The sequence below is a fragment of the Ischnura elegans genome, chromosome 8 (genome assembly GCF_921293095.1).
Source record: "Ischnura elegans chromosome 8, ioIscEleg1.1, whole genome shotgun sequence".
NCBI lineage: Eukaryota > Metazoa > Arthropoda > Insecta > Odonata > Coenagrionidae > Ischnura > Ischnura elegans.
The window spans coordinates 70,637,861-70,653,346 of record NC_060253.1 but is presented as its reverse complement, the minus strand read 5'-3'; the positions used below and the strand labels follow the sequence as shown (position 1 = coordinate 70,653,346).

Below are 15,486 nucleotides of genomic sequence, written 5' to 3'. Positions count from 1 at the left end.
TGACTTTTTTCATTTTAGCATGACACGCTCTCTGTCGCCTCAATGATTTTCTCACTTCCGCGTCGTACCATCTCGGTTCGCTGCCTTCTTTTACTATTTTACTAGGGATGTAGCTATTTATTCCCGAAGTTACGAGCGAAAGAAAAGCTTTCCAAGTATTCTCTACATTTAACTTTAATACTGATTCTTGAAACTCGGGGAAAGCATTTTTCATATGACTCTTAAACCTATCAAAATTAGCTCTTTTAAAAATGAAAACTTTACGCTCTTTTTTAAAGTTTACAGCGGTATTTAGAGAAAACTTTGCAGTTACTACCCTATGGTCACTTATACCTTCGACAGTGCCAACGTTTATTACCTGATGTGGTATATTTGTCGCTAATATATCAAGAATATTTTCTCCTCTGTTTGGTGCGGATGCTATTTTAAACAATGAATTAGATGTGAAAGTGTGTAATAAAGCCTAGCAGATCACTTTATCCCTCTTACCAGGAATGAAGCTATAAGTCTCCCAATCTATAGAAGGTACGTTGAAATCTCCACCCACAATCAAGTTTCTTTCAGGATACTTGGATGCTACGCTGTTTATTTGATTTTGAAAATCCAACATTGACGTTATATCTGAGTTAGGTGGTCTGTAATACGAACATAATAAAATAGTTTTGAATTTTGGACATTTAATTAAACACCACACAGATTCAGCGCTGGTCTCAGTTACGGTTATCGCTTGGCTGACGATTGAATTCTTTACAGCTATAAAAACTCCGCCCCCAACTCGATTAATTCTATCTTTCCGATAAACAGTGAACGATTTTGGGAAGATCTCATTGTCTGAATCATCATCTGAATCAATATAGGTGGCTATAGGTGGCTCGCAGGGTATTATGTAGATATAGATGTAGATGTTCCGAAAACTCACCCGAGACCGATGACAATCCCTGTAAACATAAGATGCCAGCTATTGACATTAGTACGCTCGGAATAGAAAATATATTGAAATCGCTTAGTCCAAATAAATCACCTGGTCCAGACGAAATCCCTTCTCGCGTATATAAAGAACTAGCCTCAGAAATTGCCCCTTACTTGCAGTTAATATTTAGTAAATCCATCAAGCAACACGAAGTACCTAATGACTGGAAAATCGCTAATGTAACGCCAATATTTAAAAGTGGAGACAAGGAACAGCCATCTAATTACAGGCCGATATCTTTCACGTCCATCTCTTGCAAAGTCCTTGAACAAATCGTAGTCAGCTCGGTAATGAAACATCTAGACGTGCAAAACTTATTAATGGGAACTCACATGGATTCAGGAAAAGCAGGTCGTGCGTAACTCAGTTAGCGCTTTTCGCCCACGATATTTTAGTCTCCGGGAAAGACAACATTCCAGTAGACGCGATTTTTCTTGATTTCAAAAAGGCATTTGATAAAGTACCCCACGGAAAGTTAATAATAAAACTGAAATCTTATGGTCTAGACGAAGGTGTCATTTCCTGGATAAGATAATTTTTGAGCGACCGCGTCCAAAGAGTAGTATTAGACGGTGCAGTCTCCAATTAGTTTAGAGTCACTTCTGGCCTTTCTCAGGGTAGTGTCATTGGCCCACTCCTATTCCTTCTTTTTATAAACGACATGGGCGAAGTAATGCAGAGTAAGTTACGATTATTTGCAGACGACGCTGTAGTTTACAGAAAAATCCGTTCCAGCAAAGATATAGATGAACTAACGAATGACCTTGCTGTTATCCAAGCTTGGTGCGATGCAGTTAGAATTAAATTTAGAAAAATGCGTCGCAATGAATTTCTGGAAGAAGAATAACTCCCTATAGAGTAACTATATCATGCGGGGCACCCATTTAAAGGCAGTTGAATCCGTGAAATATCTAGGGGTTAGACTCAATAATGATCTATCGTGGAATAAACATATTCGAGAAATAACCGGTCAAGCTAATCGTAAAATGGGTTTTCAAAGTCAGTAACCCTTCTTCAATATTTTAACGAACCAATTTCAAACCGTACAACTAGCTTGTCGACAAATATTAAGATAATTGGAACGAAGTGTTCATTACTACACAAGGTCACAAAACCGAACTAATATCACATTAGTTTACTCTTGTAGATGGATTTATATTTACATCTACAAAATGCCCTTTGAGCCACCTCTAGGGTATTTGGCAGGGGGTGATGAATCACCAAAGTGCAGCATGCATTTGGAAATTGCAAATGCGATTCAGGATTCAAACATCGTGCCATGCTGCGAGTATTATGCCTTGTTTAATGCAAAAAGTCAGCATGGATTTATCCGCTAATGAACGCGAGTTAATAATTTAAAAATATAGGTTGTGTAAAGCCGCCACGAAGAAAGCGTTCAGAACATATGTTTCTGAAATTTATTATTATTTTGAACAGCATGCGGTAGTATAATGTATTAGTATGCGTAACGTTTCTTGGATCGTGTGTTGTGCATGAGGGAATCGAATTGCATGCTGCATGCTGGTAATTGATCACCCCCTGCCAAATATCCTGGTGAGGTGACTCGCAGGGTATTATGTAGATGTAGTATTATCAATGAAAGACTGCTCATGAAGACTACCAAATGCTCATGAAGGCAATCCGCCTATGAAGCTAGAATATGCATTCAACACTTTTTTTTTCACACTCAATCGAAAACAGCACTGTTCGGCCTTTACATCAGGGTTGATAAGATTTAACAATCACATTTGCTCTAGGAATTACTAAACATCGGGAAGTTTATTTTGCATGTATGCGTATGCTGTATTATGCTAGCATGCGTAATATTTCTATGACCATGCGGTGTGCATACGGCGGTCCTCTTGCATGATGCATGTTGGTGACTAGTCACCCCCTGCCAAACACCCTAGAGTTAGCTCGCAGGGTATTATGTAGATATGGATGCAAAAGAGCACGTGCATAAGCAAAAGGTTATAATAGTTAACCAATTAGCCAAACCGTTCAAAATGAAAATGTTGGGCGTTAATCTTGGCGACAATCAAAAGGGTTTTCAGTCGTACGTCTCATCTACATAATACCCTGCGAGCCACCTGTAGGGTATTTGGTAGGGGGTGATCAATCACCAGCATGCAGCATGCATTTGGACTCCCATATGCACACCACACCGTCCAAAAAACGTCCCACATACTAACAAACTATACTACTATATGCAGTTAGAAATAATAATAGAATAAAGAAACAGGCATTAATTTTTACAGATGTTAGTAGGCTACACTACACCTCACCATAGGTTAGTAGGCTACACTACAAGTCATGCAATCTATTTACGAGTTCTATTGCTGCCGTTATAATCTCCTATTGATCGTGGAAAAAATGACATTCGGAATCTGTCTGTTCTACAATCTATCTCGCTTATTTTATTTATATGATGTGATATTCCGTAGTATGTTGGCGTCCGTAATATATGGTTAACTTCGTCAGAAAATACACTGCTCTTGAATGTATCTAAAAGGTTTAGTCTATTTTTCAATCTACGGTCCGACAGAGATTCCCATCCGAGTTTATGTAAGAGGTGAGTTACACTAACAAGACTATCGTAAAGACCTTTCACATACCTTGCACCTCTTCTTTCCGCGCATTCTAATTCTGTTATTCAGCCTTTTCCATGACGGTCCCAAACACTGGCAGCGTATTCCATATGTGGTCTAACGAGGGAAAAGTAGCTAATTTCTCTCACTATGTCGTCGCACTTTCCTAATATTCTTTTAACAAAACCCATTTTACGATTAGCTTTACCGGTTATTTCTTGAATATGTTTATTCCACGATAGATCATTATTGAGTCTAACTCCTAGATATTTCACGGATTCAACAGTCTCTAATTGGGTACCCCGAATTATATACCTACGTTGTAGGGATTTGTTCTTATTCCAGAAATTCATTACGACGCATTTTTTTCAAATTTAATTCTAACTGCCAAGCATCGCACCAAGCTTGGATAGCAGCAAAAATACTACTGTCCCCTTACTCTGAAAATTTACAAGTGCCGGAACCAATGGAGTATGTTAATCTTAGCGAAGATTCAGAAAGTTATCAAGAACGTGATAAGGAAGGATTCGGAAACTCGGAGGACTCGAATTTTGGACTGAGAACTTCTGATGAACCGCATTTTATAAAGCAAGAGTATATAAATGATCAAGTGGACGGTTTAAATTTTATCAAAAAAGAAGGGTGAAATAGCAGGACCACGATTTCGATCTCGCCATGACGAATTAGAATTTATTTTTTCTCCAGAAAACCATTTGATTTTTACAATTATATTCTGTTTGTTATGGGTACTCTTAACTTTGACTTCAACACAATGATAAGCATTCATGCGTAGGTTTCCACGATGACTGCTGATTTTCGGGTACTCCAGCCGCGTCTGTCGTTTATGGTTGACAACAGTTTCGGAAGCCATCCTGCTTTCGTCTTCAGGTCGAAGGTGAGAAGTTTTCATATTTTGCCGTCTTATATAGCACTGGCCGATCTCCCCCTGTGCGCTGATTCGTCAGAGCTCCATGTGCCATGCTCCCGCGGAAAATCATACGTTGGCGAAATGCAGAGGAATGGCGACAAGGATGAAGGAGCATGTGAGAGCTACTAATGAAAAACAACTGCACTAGTCAGCCATTGCAGAGCATGTTTGGAGTGAGGCGGGCCATAAAATTTATTTCAAAAAAAGCGAAGATTGTAGCAAAAAAGAGTCTCTACTACCCAAGGCAAATCAGGGAAGCAAGGCTACCAATCAGCAACGTTTGGAACAGAGTTTCATTTCTTATGAAAATGAATCTTACAGCTAGGTCATACAAAATTTTGTTGCTTCGTCTGCGAGTGGAATATAAGAGGCAGAAAAAAATCATTACTTGTAAGAAAAATGGCCGGAACGTAAAGAACTCGTTCCTTTGGTCCTGAACCTGTTAGCCTTTGGTCGATCCAAAAAATATTCTTCTTCCACCTTAGCATTTTAATAAGGACTTTTTTCAATTTTTTGAAAGCCATGGACAAAATGGTGCTGATTTTACTTATTTGAAACAAAAACTCCCTCAATTAAGTGAGGCAAAGATAAAAGAAGCAATTTGTATTGGGCCACAGATTAGGGAAGCGCTGAACGATTCGGAATTTCAAAAGCAATTGAAGTCAACGGATAAAAGCGCGCGGAACGCATTCAGAAATGTATCATTTTTCAGGAAATATCATGGCTGAAAATTATCATGATCCGGTAGCTAATCTAATTAAATCGTGCCAAAAAATGGGCCGCAATATAAATTTAAAAATTTATTTTCTCGACTCACATCTTGCCTTTTTCCACCAAAACTCAGCGCAGTGTTTCAATCAAGATATTTTACATTTGGAAAAATATTACCAAGGAAATCCCAGCAACATGTAAGTAGATTACTGATGGACACTGAATAGGGACTTACCAGATGCTAAATATATGAGAAAATCCTATGAAAGCCGTTTCACATTTTTTAAAATCACGATTTATTTGCTTAAACATCCCTGAACCCTTATTTAATTCGGTTGTCCTTAGGAAACTAGACGTGATAGAAAACATATGAGCCCAAATTTGGACGAACAGCACCTCTAGGATCACCCAAATACCTCTCTAGGACAGAAAAAGTTTTTTTGTTGACCAGTGTATTTAGAGTAAATCCTGATGCCCAAAACCGCTCCTCGCAATTGCTGCCTTGCAGATTACGTCAATCGAATATGTATCCCTTAAAATTTCAGAGACGAGAAAATGAGGAAGTGGGGATGGCCATTAAGTGAATTTTATTACGAGTGCAAGAGTAGCTGCAAAGAAGGAACGGAAAGGAGTGTTAGAGGGAGATAGCGGGTAAAAGGAAGGCACAATTTCTAAGGATATCGAATGCGCTAACATTCTAGAGAGAGTACGAAACACGTTCGAGCCTCGGCCCGAGGCAGACAAATTCACCGCCACTACCAGCCCCCCCCCCAACTCCCGGCCGCTAGGTGGCCCCAAAAGCTTCCGCGCGAGGGAATCGCCGATAGATGGTGCTAGTGGGTGTCCGCGCGTCCAGCATTACGAAATTGCATTGAACCAAATACGATTCTTGATCGCTGGAACAACGAATTTAAAATGCCTATAACTGAATTGAACACTAAGAAGCAATTTAATAGCCTTTTAATTTCATTGACATCCAGTTAGAAAGTCCATGTACAAAAAACATTGCCTTTAGAAGTAATTGAATATGAGATGTTATCGTCTGCTAGCAGTCGTATTTTATTAGCTCTACTACATAAAACAGAAGTTATTACGTCCAAATCGCCAAAAATTTATAACATCACGGTTCACCATCTATCGGCATCAACATGATAATCAAGATAACCGTCACTGAAAAGCAAAGTCGATGCACACCACCTAGTTGCCCACCTTAAACAGGCAATCCTTAGCAGGTAACTACAAGGATACGGTAATACCCGATTCAGAAATTACTAGATACGCAACGAAAAAAACTGGCCCAAAATTAATTACTAAAAGCTTCCCATAATGACACATTTAAGATTAGATTAAGACTTAATGGTTATTCTGAAATGTTACAAGTACGTTTGGGAACCCTAATTAAGACTTGGCTGAAAAACACCTGGCTAAATTCTTAACCCAAGGAAGTCACAGAAATACACATCACAAGATCAACCGAAACAGTAACCAATATAAAGGAAAAGGGGACGGCCGGGAATGGTAATTGAAGGAAGTGATTGTTGTTAAATTTTCAATGCATTTATTTATGAAAGCACAAGCACTATCATTAACACTGTACAGGCGAGCTGAAAGGATAAGGACAAAGGTTGGAAGTGAGAAAAATGTAAATAAATCCCAAAGTTCATGAAGAGTTGAGGGTTTTCCAAGGTTGTGGCAGTATCACTTCCACCAAAGAATCTGGAGATGAATGACCACCTAGAAATAGAAATTTTTAAAAATTAGGTAAAATTTAAAAAATATATAAAAAATAACAGTTGAAATCCCAGGTCGTACCAGTTATAAATGTGGAATGACAGTACTTTTACCACGAAAGATCCCCACAGTTTTCTAATAATGGCTTTACATGAGGTTACGTCACACCAAAAATGTGAAACTTTGAGGCACGAGAAAATTATCATCATGAAAGGGTGGGGCCAAATTTTCGATAGCAAATATCAAGAGCTAAATGTATCCTTTCAATTCTCAATATTACCACCATTTACTCTAATCTCATGACTTCCTTTTTGAGTAGAACAAGTAACCCCTGCCCTTTTTCAGCAAAAATATCCTGACCACATTATTGTTGTTGCACTTTGGTTACAACTACAAGTTTCTAAACTGCAATGGCAGCAAATCCACAAAAGTAAAAAAAGAATATGAAATAATGCCATGTTCCCTGTAAAAATTTCAACATCCGTAGGCGGAGCACTGTTAGTTCATGTAGATTATTGTACGCTACACAACATAAATTCTTGCATAAAATGAGCATGGATGCAAGCATAACTATCGCCAGGGCGCTATAAACCTTATCCCACCAGATAACAGAAGCTACCATTATAACTTCACTGTCCTAAAACTGGAGTAGGATACACATTTACACTTTCACGACGATCATAAAAACACTAATTCACTGCACAACTGTATCTAATAGGAATGAAATAGTACAAGTTTTCCCTATCATCGTAAGTAAATATTCGTGTGGTGCGATATTTTTCCTCCACTTTTCTGTACTCACACTAAATTCTTCACGAAATATCGAAAGCCATCCATTAATTGGAAAGCGAGCTAAGAAATCACCCAGGTTATACTATAGTAATTGAGTACAATAGCAAAATTAGTAAAAACTGATGGAACCATGCCTCCACGGCAACGTGGCATGATATTATTTCGGTATTATGTGAAAAACATGAACCCTTGAATTCCCGCGAAGGTAACAGTAAAAGGTTCTCTAAATAAATGAGGAAGGCAAGAGATAAATATCGCATGCTTTGCCGTATCGACCTCTTTAAAAACAAGAGTAAGGGCATGCATGTAAGAGTAAACAAAGCCGCCATTGCAGATACTGCAGTATTTCCGCTATCTTTTTGCACCGCTAATTAATTTGTAGCGAATAACACATATTTTTAATTAAAAAACGAGGTCACTGAGACTCTAAAACCATGAAAAAATTACCAAATTAACGATAACAGAGCCATAAAACTAGCATAGGTAACCCACCGCATTTTGAGTACTTACCACTGCTTTGAAAAAGCTTTTATTTTCAGCTCAGCCTTCCTTCCTGGTTTTCCTGTATCTTGTAGAATTATTAGGCACATAACAAAAGCGCGATGCATGGACCATCTTCAAATTCAATAGCTTTTTAGCAATATAAGACATCTTCCAAGTGACGAGCTTCACTGATTCATCGTTGAAATGAATGAAACAGCAACGCGATACTGGACATAGAGCTCTCTGATACTGGACCTCTATGATACTGGACGCGCGACAAGCTCGCAGCGCCACTCTGTAACGAAAGGTAACGAACTAAAAAAATTGAATAACGTGGGAGGATTTTGGGGCCAGCCAACCCAAGGTGCGTATAATTACGCACCTTACAGCCAACCAACGGCGTGGCAGCCGAGTTGGAGGGGGCTGGCCACTACCATGGTGGCTGAATTCATCCGCCGGCGGTGGCGGCCTCGCCTTTTCCAAGGATTGTGTACCGTTAGAAAGGGAATCCATTGCCCTGCGAAGCGAGTAGCCAGAGTATTCCAGCAGGCTAAATATTGTAAATAAATACTTCTTTAAAAAAAAAAACTTATTAAAAAACACGCTTTTATTTCGCTTGGAACAAGTAATAAAAAAAAATATTTCAAAAAATGCACTAAAAAGTAAAAAAATAAAATTTTATATGAATAGTTCAAAGAACCTGGGTAATCCGTAATATTTTCACTAATAAATTTTTGAAATGATAATTCAAAGAACCTGGGTAATCTATAATGTTTTCACTAAAAATAAAAGCGTGGGGGCCTCACCATAACATATTACTCCATTACATAAAAATGTGAGGCCCCTACGCTTTTATTTTTAGTGAAAACGTTATAGATTACCCAGGTTCTCTGAATTATCATTTCAAAAAGTTATTAGTGAAAATATTATGGATTACCCAGGTTCTTTGAACTATTCATATAAAAATTTATGTTTTACTTTTTAGTCCATTCTTTGAAATATTTTTTTAGTACTTTTTCCAAGCGAAATAAAAGCGTGATTTTTAAAAAGGTTTTGTTAAAGAAGTACTTATTTTCTACTTTTTAGTCTTCACATCCTGCAATCGTATACCTTCATAAGTTTTGTTTAACAGCAAAAGCCCACCTCGTTAGTTACTGATTTATCAGTCAACTGCTCCACCAGCGAGAAGGTGAGGCACGCGATGTGAGAGGCTTTGAGCAGCAATGCTGCTTATATGACTGACATTGGATAACGTATTTTTTTCGAAAAAATCCGCCATGTTGAAAATTCCATATCAAAAATTAATATGTTCGTACGCAGGTTTCCGCGGTGATTACTTGAGTTCAGCATTCTTTCGGGCTGCATCCTAGTCCGTTGTCGAAGAACCGGTTCTTCGACAACGGACGCGGATGCAGCCCGAAAGAATGCTGAACTTAAAAATTAATATGCTTATAATGATCAAAATACACACTTTAGACGTTCGAAAGTGGTAAAATATTGTATTGTCACCGGGAATACGACTTCCTCTAAAGTTTCAGATCGATTAGAAGTCGGAAAGTGGTCGAATTTTCGATTGCAAGATTTGAACTAATCATACAAATAAACAGACTGAGTGAGTTGAATAAAAGCGTGTAAAAACACAACTGACTCTGGTTGTTTCAAACATTCCCTTAGCAGCCGATGCTTGAGAATCTTAATATAATATTTCTTTGATTAATCTGGATTTGATGTTCAATGAGTCTTCAGGTGTAAGGATACAAATTCTCTCTTTGAATTAAGCCTCAACCCAGCCAGCACACTCGCCGACGTTTATGTAAACGTCCAAGACAACGAAGCGGCAACAGTTTATCCTTTGACGTTGCGCCGTGGATGATATCAACATGACGGCAACGCGTTGCCGTGAAGTTGCTCAGTTTGAAAGGCTGCTTCATATCCTATTTTATGTGAATGCATTCGCTCTAATTAACGATCTGCTAGAAATAAAAGGTTTCACGACTTACGCAATCAACTTTGCATAATGTGTTTTATGGGATAAGTGGTATTTATTCGACTATTTTGTGGATTTATAAATTAATATGTCTCCAAGTCACTCGGTGGCGATGGAAAAAGATTAAGATAATATAATAAGCGTCTCTCAAGGTTGACGATTCTCTGGATATTTATTATCGGCGAAGTGAAATTGCTAAAATACCATTGATAATTAAAGGCTGTACCATTACGATTTCCTCCTTCGCATGAAATTTTACGCTCGATCATATCGTCTGCTCACGACAGCGAGGCCATGCGAAACCATCGTGCGCGCAATGCGAAATGCACTTTGGGAAGAACCCGTTATCCGCCGTTGCCGGTAGCCATAGTAACTTTGGTACATAGCTTTGTTGATATGTGAATTCATGCTTTGTGTTCGTCGTGATGCTTTTCTCCTTTTTGAATGGCCGAGGGACGGTTTTCGTTCACCAAACCTTTAGTAAATAGATTTTTTCAAGAACTTTAATTTTACTTAAATTGTTCATTTACTTCATCCGTCAAACTTAACGTGGTTTCAGCTTCTCCATTTTCACTTTTCATTTCATTTCACCTTCATATCCGATTATCATGTCCACCCGTCGTACTCTGACCTTATTGTATTCCTAATTTTCACTGACGTGAATTTTCGTTTGTAATTTTCACTAACTTAAGTTTTCGCGAGTGATTTTAACTCTTGTTAAATCGTGTTCTTAGTGAGAAAAAGTGTTCTGTGGTTACAAGTTTTTTGGGCTTTGGCTAGGGCAGTGCAAGTTAGAAGCCTCTTCGAGGGTTCAACCACCGTATTCCGCCAGGATTCGTGAAAGGTAAGTCTAGACTCTGTTTACCGTCGTTCATTATGAAATTCATTAACAGTACACTTAAGTTTTCATTACCATTGAGTTAGTTCTGTTGTGTTTCTATAGTATGGATCGATGTATGTCTGGTGGGTGCTCATACTTCGAGTTTGTGGGTGCAGGATGGAACGCTTAAGTTTTTCATTCAATGGAGTGCAACGTTCAGTACTGCACGTTGGTGAGAACTCACCCCCTACCAAACACTCTTGAAATATTGAGTTGAGCAGTAAAATTTAGCATAATCGCAGAGATATTTCCTCAATTACTGGAGTGTGCAATCATTTAATGCATCACTATTAACTAGTCTTCATATACAATTATTAACTTTACTTTCAATGGAATTTTATGATCTTATGTTTTTAAGTAACTGAAGAGTGAACGCCTCATAGTCATGATTTTTTTTCCTCTTTTTTTCAGGATGCCTTGGCAAGTGTTAATATTTCTTCCACATAAAAAAATTTACTGGCCTCACAGTGCAGGCTTTTGCATAGTTATGGGTAAAATTGGATGGAGATAAGATTATTGAATATTACCCTAGGCTATAACTGGTCTTCAGTGTCACAGGTCATAAAATGGCTCTCGACTCAGTGAGGAATGGGGTATCTTGGGCGTGAAGTTCTGCATGCCTCCATTTGGTGAGTTTGAAACAATATTTGTGAGCATTTGTTTTGATTAAAGGGATGGTTAACATCTTTGACTTGCAAGGGCAGGGTGCCTTTTAAATGTATTCAAAGGGGTTGTTTCATGGTGTGTGTGTGTGAGAGCACTGACTTGGTTGTACATGTTAAACTAGTTCTCTAAGCCAAGTATTAAATATTTTTATTTTAGTTAATTTTGACATTGACTTCATGCTTTGAAATGTGTGGCTAATGGTGGCATTTTATAATAATCATCTTCCAGAGACTGTAGTGGCAGCTGTCGCTATTTAACAGAGATGGCTACTTGTGAAGACGGAGAACAGACATGGAGGCATTTTAGTCACTGAAATCAAAAAATACTGGGAAAGGAAAAGGACAAAAAAGAATTGAAAGTATCCTGATGTAAGTAATTCTTCATCTATGGAGACTGATGATGACAGAATACTGAAACCACCATCACCTGGTAAATGTTTGCATATAAGAATTTGCTTTTTTGAGTGCTTTATCATGTGCAAATGTAAGTGTAAAGCTTATCTATTCTGTTTTCAGTTGCATGAGTGCCTCCTAAGAAGGAAAGGTTGCACTTAAAGATTCCTCAAACAATGTTGGAGTGAAGGAGCCTTAAACTTTTCTATAGAATTGGAGTGTTATTTCTGAAGAATCAGTGAAGACCAATTGTTAGCACTTGGTGCACCCAATGAGGTCAGAGGTATCGGGGAAGATTTCTCAGGATTTGCACCAGGTAAGGTCCTCCATTTCTCCTTCCAATGTTTCCGCAAGCAACTCACCAATCGTCTCCAGGGATTCTGGAATCCAAGGTTGGATTCCTAAATCGTTTGGTTCTTGAATCCCTGAAGACGATGGGTAAGTTGCTTGTCGAAACGTTTGAATGAGATCTGGAGGACCTTATCCAGTGCAAATCATGAGAAATCTTCACTGCTATTGTTTGCTGGGAAAGAACCTGAAAGAAGAGTATTTGGTTGGTATTTCATTTACATTGTAAACTGTTTGACTTCATAGCCTCCTAAGTGTTAATATGCTCATGGTACTTTGTATAGATTATCACTTTGAGTCTTAAACTTAAGTTATGGTACCATCATCACCTCCTTGTTGATATTTAATTTTATGATAACTCTGGGATGTACTTAGAAATTAAAAATGCTGTGCCACTATGTTCAATGGTTCTCAGCAATTACCATAGATAATTAATTATCTGGTCATCTCATTTTTCAGATTTTATTTCATGAAGGAAAGATCTTCGAACATCATGTTTAAGAGCAGTCAGAACAATCAAATGAGGACTGGGCTTAACAAAAGTCAAAAACAAGTGTTCTACCCTAACATAGAATGAGTTAGCTGTGTCTTTCTGTTTGAAGGGACACTCAGAAAACAAGAAGTGCATTTTAGCTCCATTATAAATGTCTCATTTGGTAAGTATTTTTTAATCATTGGTGCTTTTGATTTACTCTTCCCTTATCTTGGAATACAGTTGAATGAAAAGAGCTTTTCAGCATATGTTCATATTTCATATTCAGCATAATATCTAATCCAATTATGATTACCTTGCAGGGAGTGTAAAAGCCAAAATAAGCCTGATTTGATACTATCAGTGTGAAAAGAAGCATCAGGGAATGATCCCAGGCCTCAAAATACAGAGCAGAGAAAGGGAATAAGAAACGAGAAAGTGTTCTGAAAGGCAACTCAATGGGGATCTCGAAGAAACATGATTCTTCCAATTTGCCTATCTCAGAACCTGTCAGTGTGGAAAGGCAGTTTTGTTTGTAGTCTCATAACATGATTGTGGGATAAGGTGAGGTCAGCGACTGATCACTGTTACGACAGACACAGCTATGTCATTAATGCTCCTTGATTTTTGCCTGACAAGGGAGAAGGAATGTTTCTTCACCTTCTTAAATGCCCTATTTTTTATGATTTTTCAAAATGCCAAATGCTGCTAGGAATAGGTCCAAGTTTGGTTGAATAGCCTTTCGTATAGCTGAAATAAATTAATTTTACTTCATTTCTTTCCTGTGAACCTAGCTCAAATGCAATAGAATGCCCTACCCTTAAACAGCTCCATGGAGTGGTGAAGCTTACGTCTTATTCCATATATGGAGGCATAAAATGCTGCAGGAACGCTAGGGTGTGTTAGCTTGTGGTGATCAGCTTCCTTATTGTCATAGAACACAGCAATTTAATAATAGGGCATTCATAATAGGGCATCGTGCTTGCTATGGCAGTGAACAACTGAATGTGTACATTGTATGAAGAAAACTTCTTTAAAAATAACATTTCCTAATTACCACATGCTAATGTTCCCTGTCACCACAACCTTGAATGTGTATGTCCTTGTATGAAATGGCTGTGTTCCATGGTAATTAAGTAGTTGACCACTAAAATGAGAGGCCACATTAAATAGTGCACACTGGTGTTGCTATTGCATTTCATGCCTCCGTGTTCGGAATAAGACTTCAATATGTTATGTCAAATATAACTTTACAAAATATTCCCCTGCCTGTTAGGATCTGCTGCAACAGAAAATTTGAAAGTAAATTAAATCTAGACTCCAAAAAATTGAATGCAAGTTTCTGTTAAGACCTCAACCCTTACTATGTAATTAATGATGTAAAACTATAATTTGTTTATTCTCCTATTTTGATATTGGAGTCATGTGTGAGATTGATATTTTTCGTACTGTTCCTCGTGGGGGATCTATTGTGCTTGAGGCTTTAACATAAATATTGCTGTAATTCTATAATTCCCACTTGAAAATGATCATGCTATCTTTTGGTTAGCATTATATTTTGTTTTGTATTGATGGAGACCTATTTCTTTCCATTTTCGGTTATGAACTACCCTGTAGCTCATTGTTTTTTCCAACTGTCATTTCCCCAGGTGGGGCTGCTCTGATTACAAAATCAGTTGCTCTGTGGTGTGTTAGGTGCTTTTGATATCATTGCTGTTGTGACCTCTTAATACCGTTTGCTTGAATATCTAATGGATTTTAATGTTTGCAGCGAAAATAAAAGTTTATTTTCAAAATTCTGTCAATGATTGATTTCTCTATTAAACCCAGACCTATCAATTATTATTTGAATACCCCGCCATGGTAGCAGTATCAAAGTGGTATCAAAAAATCCCGCTAGATGGCGCCACAGTCGCGATGCTGCCCAGTTAGTTCTCGAAAGTGCCGGTAGGTGTCCCTTGTGTCTGTGACGTCACCGAAAAGAAACTGTTGCTTTATCGTTGGCGACATTTAACGGCATTTTTGCCCCTTCGTTGCTGCCTCGTTGCCGTCATGTTTATAGCAACGTATTCAGCCGTTTCTTTATCGTTGATGGAAAGTTGCCGTAATTTAAGGGGCAACGTCCTGTTCTGTGCTGGCTGGGAAATGTGTGGAAGGAAATCAAACTTTTTAAGGATCGATTCGTTTGCTTTCAGTAAACTAAAATATCCAGGCCCTTTCACCTCATAAGATATATCCTCACAATTAATTATGAATTATAAAGTGACATCACATGCTAGTAAATCAGAACGCGATTAGTAGGTACTCTCTTTCGATTGCCAAATAAGAAACTTGGCTGTTCTTTTAATTCAAACTGTCTTAGTAAACACCGTCACATGTTGATCGTTGATGAAGTCAGCAAAACCAGGTAACAATAGATTTCCATACCTACACTCGTGTTACACCTCCTCCCTATCCTCCGATATGTAATTCTAGTATTTTTCACCAACTCACTTCCGCCGGCACAGATCATTACAAACGCCTTCTCCGGCACAAATA

General features: G+C 38.1%; 1 long non-coding RNA gene across 20 annotated transcripts; it reads left to right on the top strand.

The window, feature by feature from the left end:
- Positions 1 to 10,267: 10,267 nt before the first annotated feature.
- LOC124163979 lies at positions 10,268 to 14,747 on the top strand. 20 transcript variants are annotated; one of them, XR_006865905.1, is made up of 8 exons: positions 10,268 to 10,568; positions 10,971 to 11,034; positions 11,115 to 11,242; positions 11,482 to 11,699; positions 11,965 to 12,165; positions 12,252 to 12,681; positions 12,936 to 13,132; positions 13,272 to 14,747. It is a non-coding gene; the product is annotated as an uncharacterized LOC124163979 (long non-coding RNA). The 20 variants fall into 20 exon arrangements; XR_006865908.1 differs by having other exon boundaries at positions 10,269 to 10,568; positions 10,976 to 11,034; positions 11,134 to 11,242; XR_006865907.1 differs by having other exon boundaries at positions 10,269 to 10,568; positions 11,134 to 11,242.
- The last annotated feature ends 739 nt before the right edge of the window (positions 14,748 to 15,486 follow it).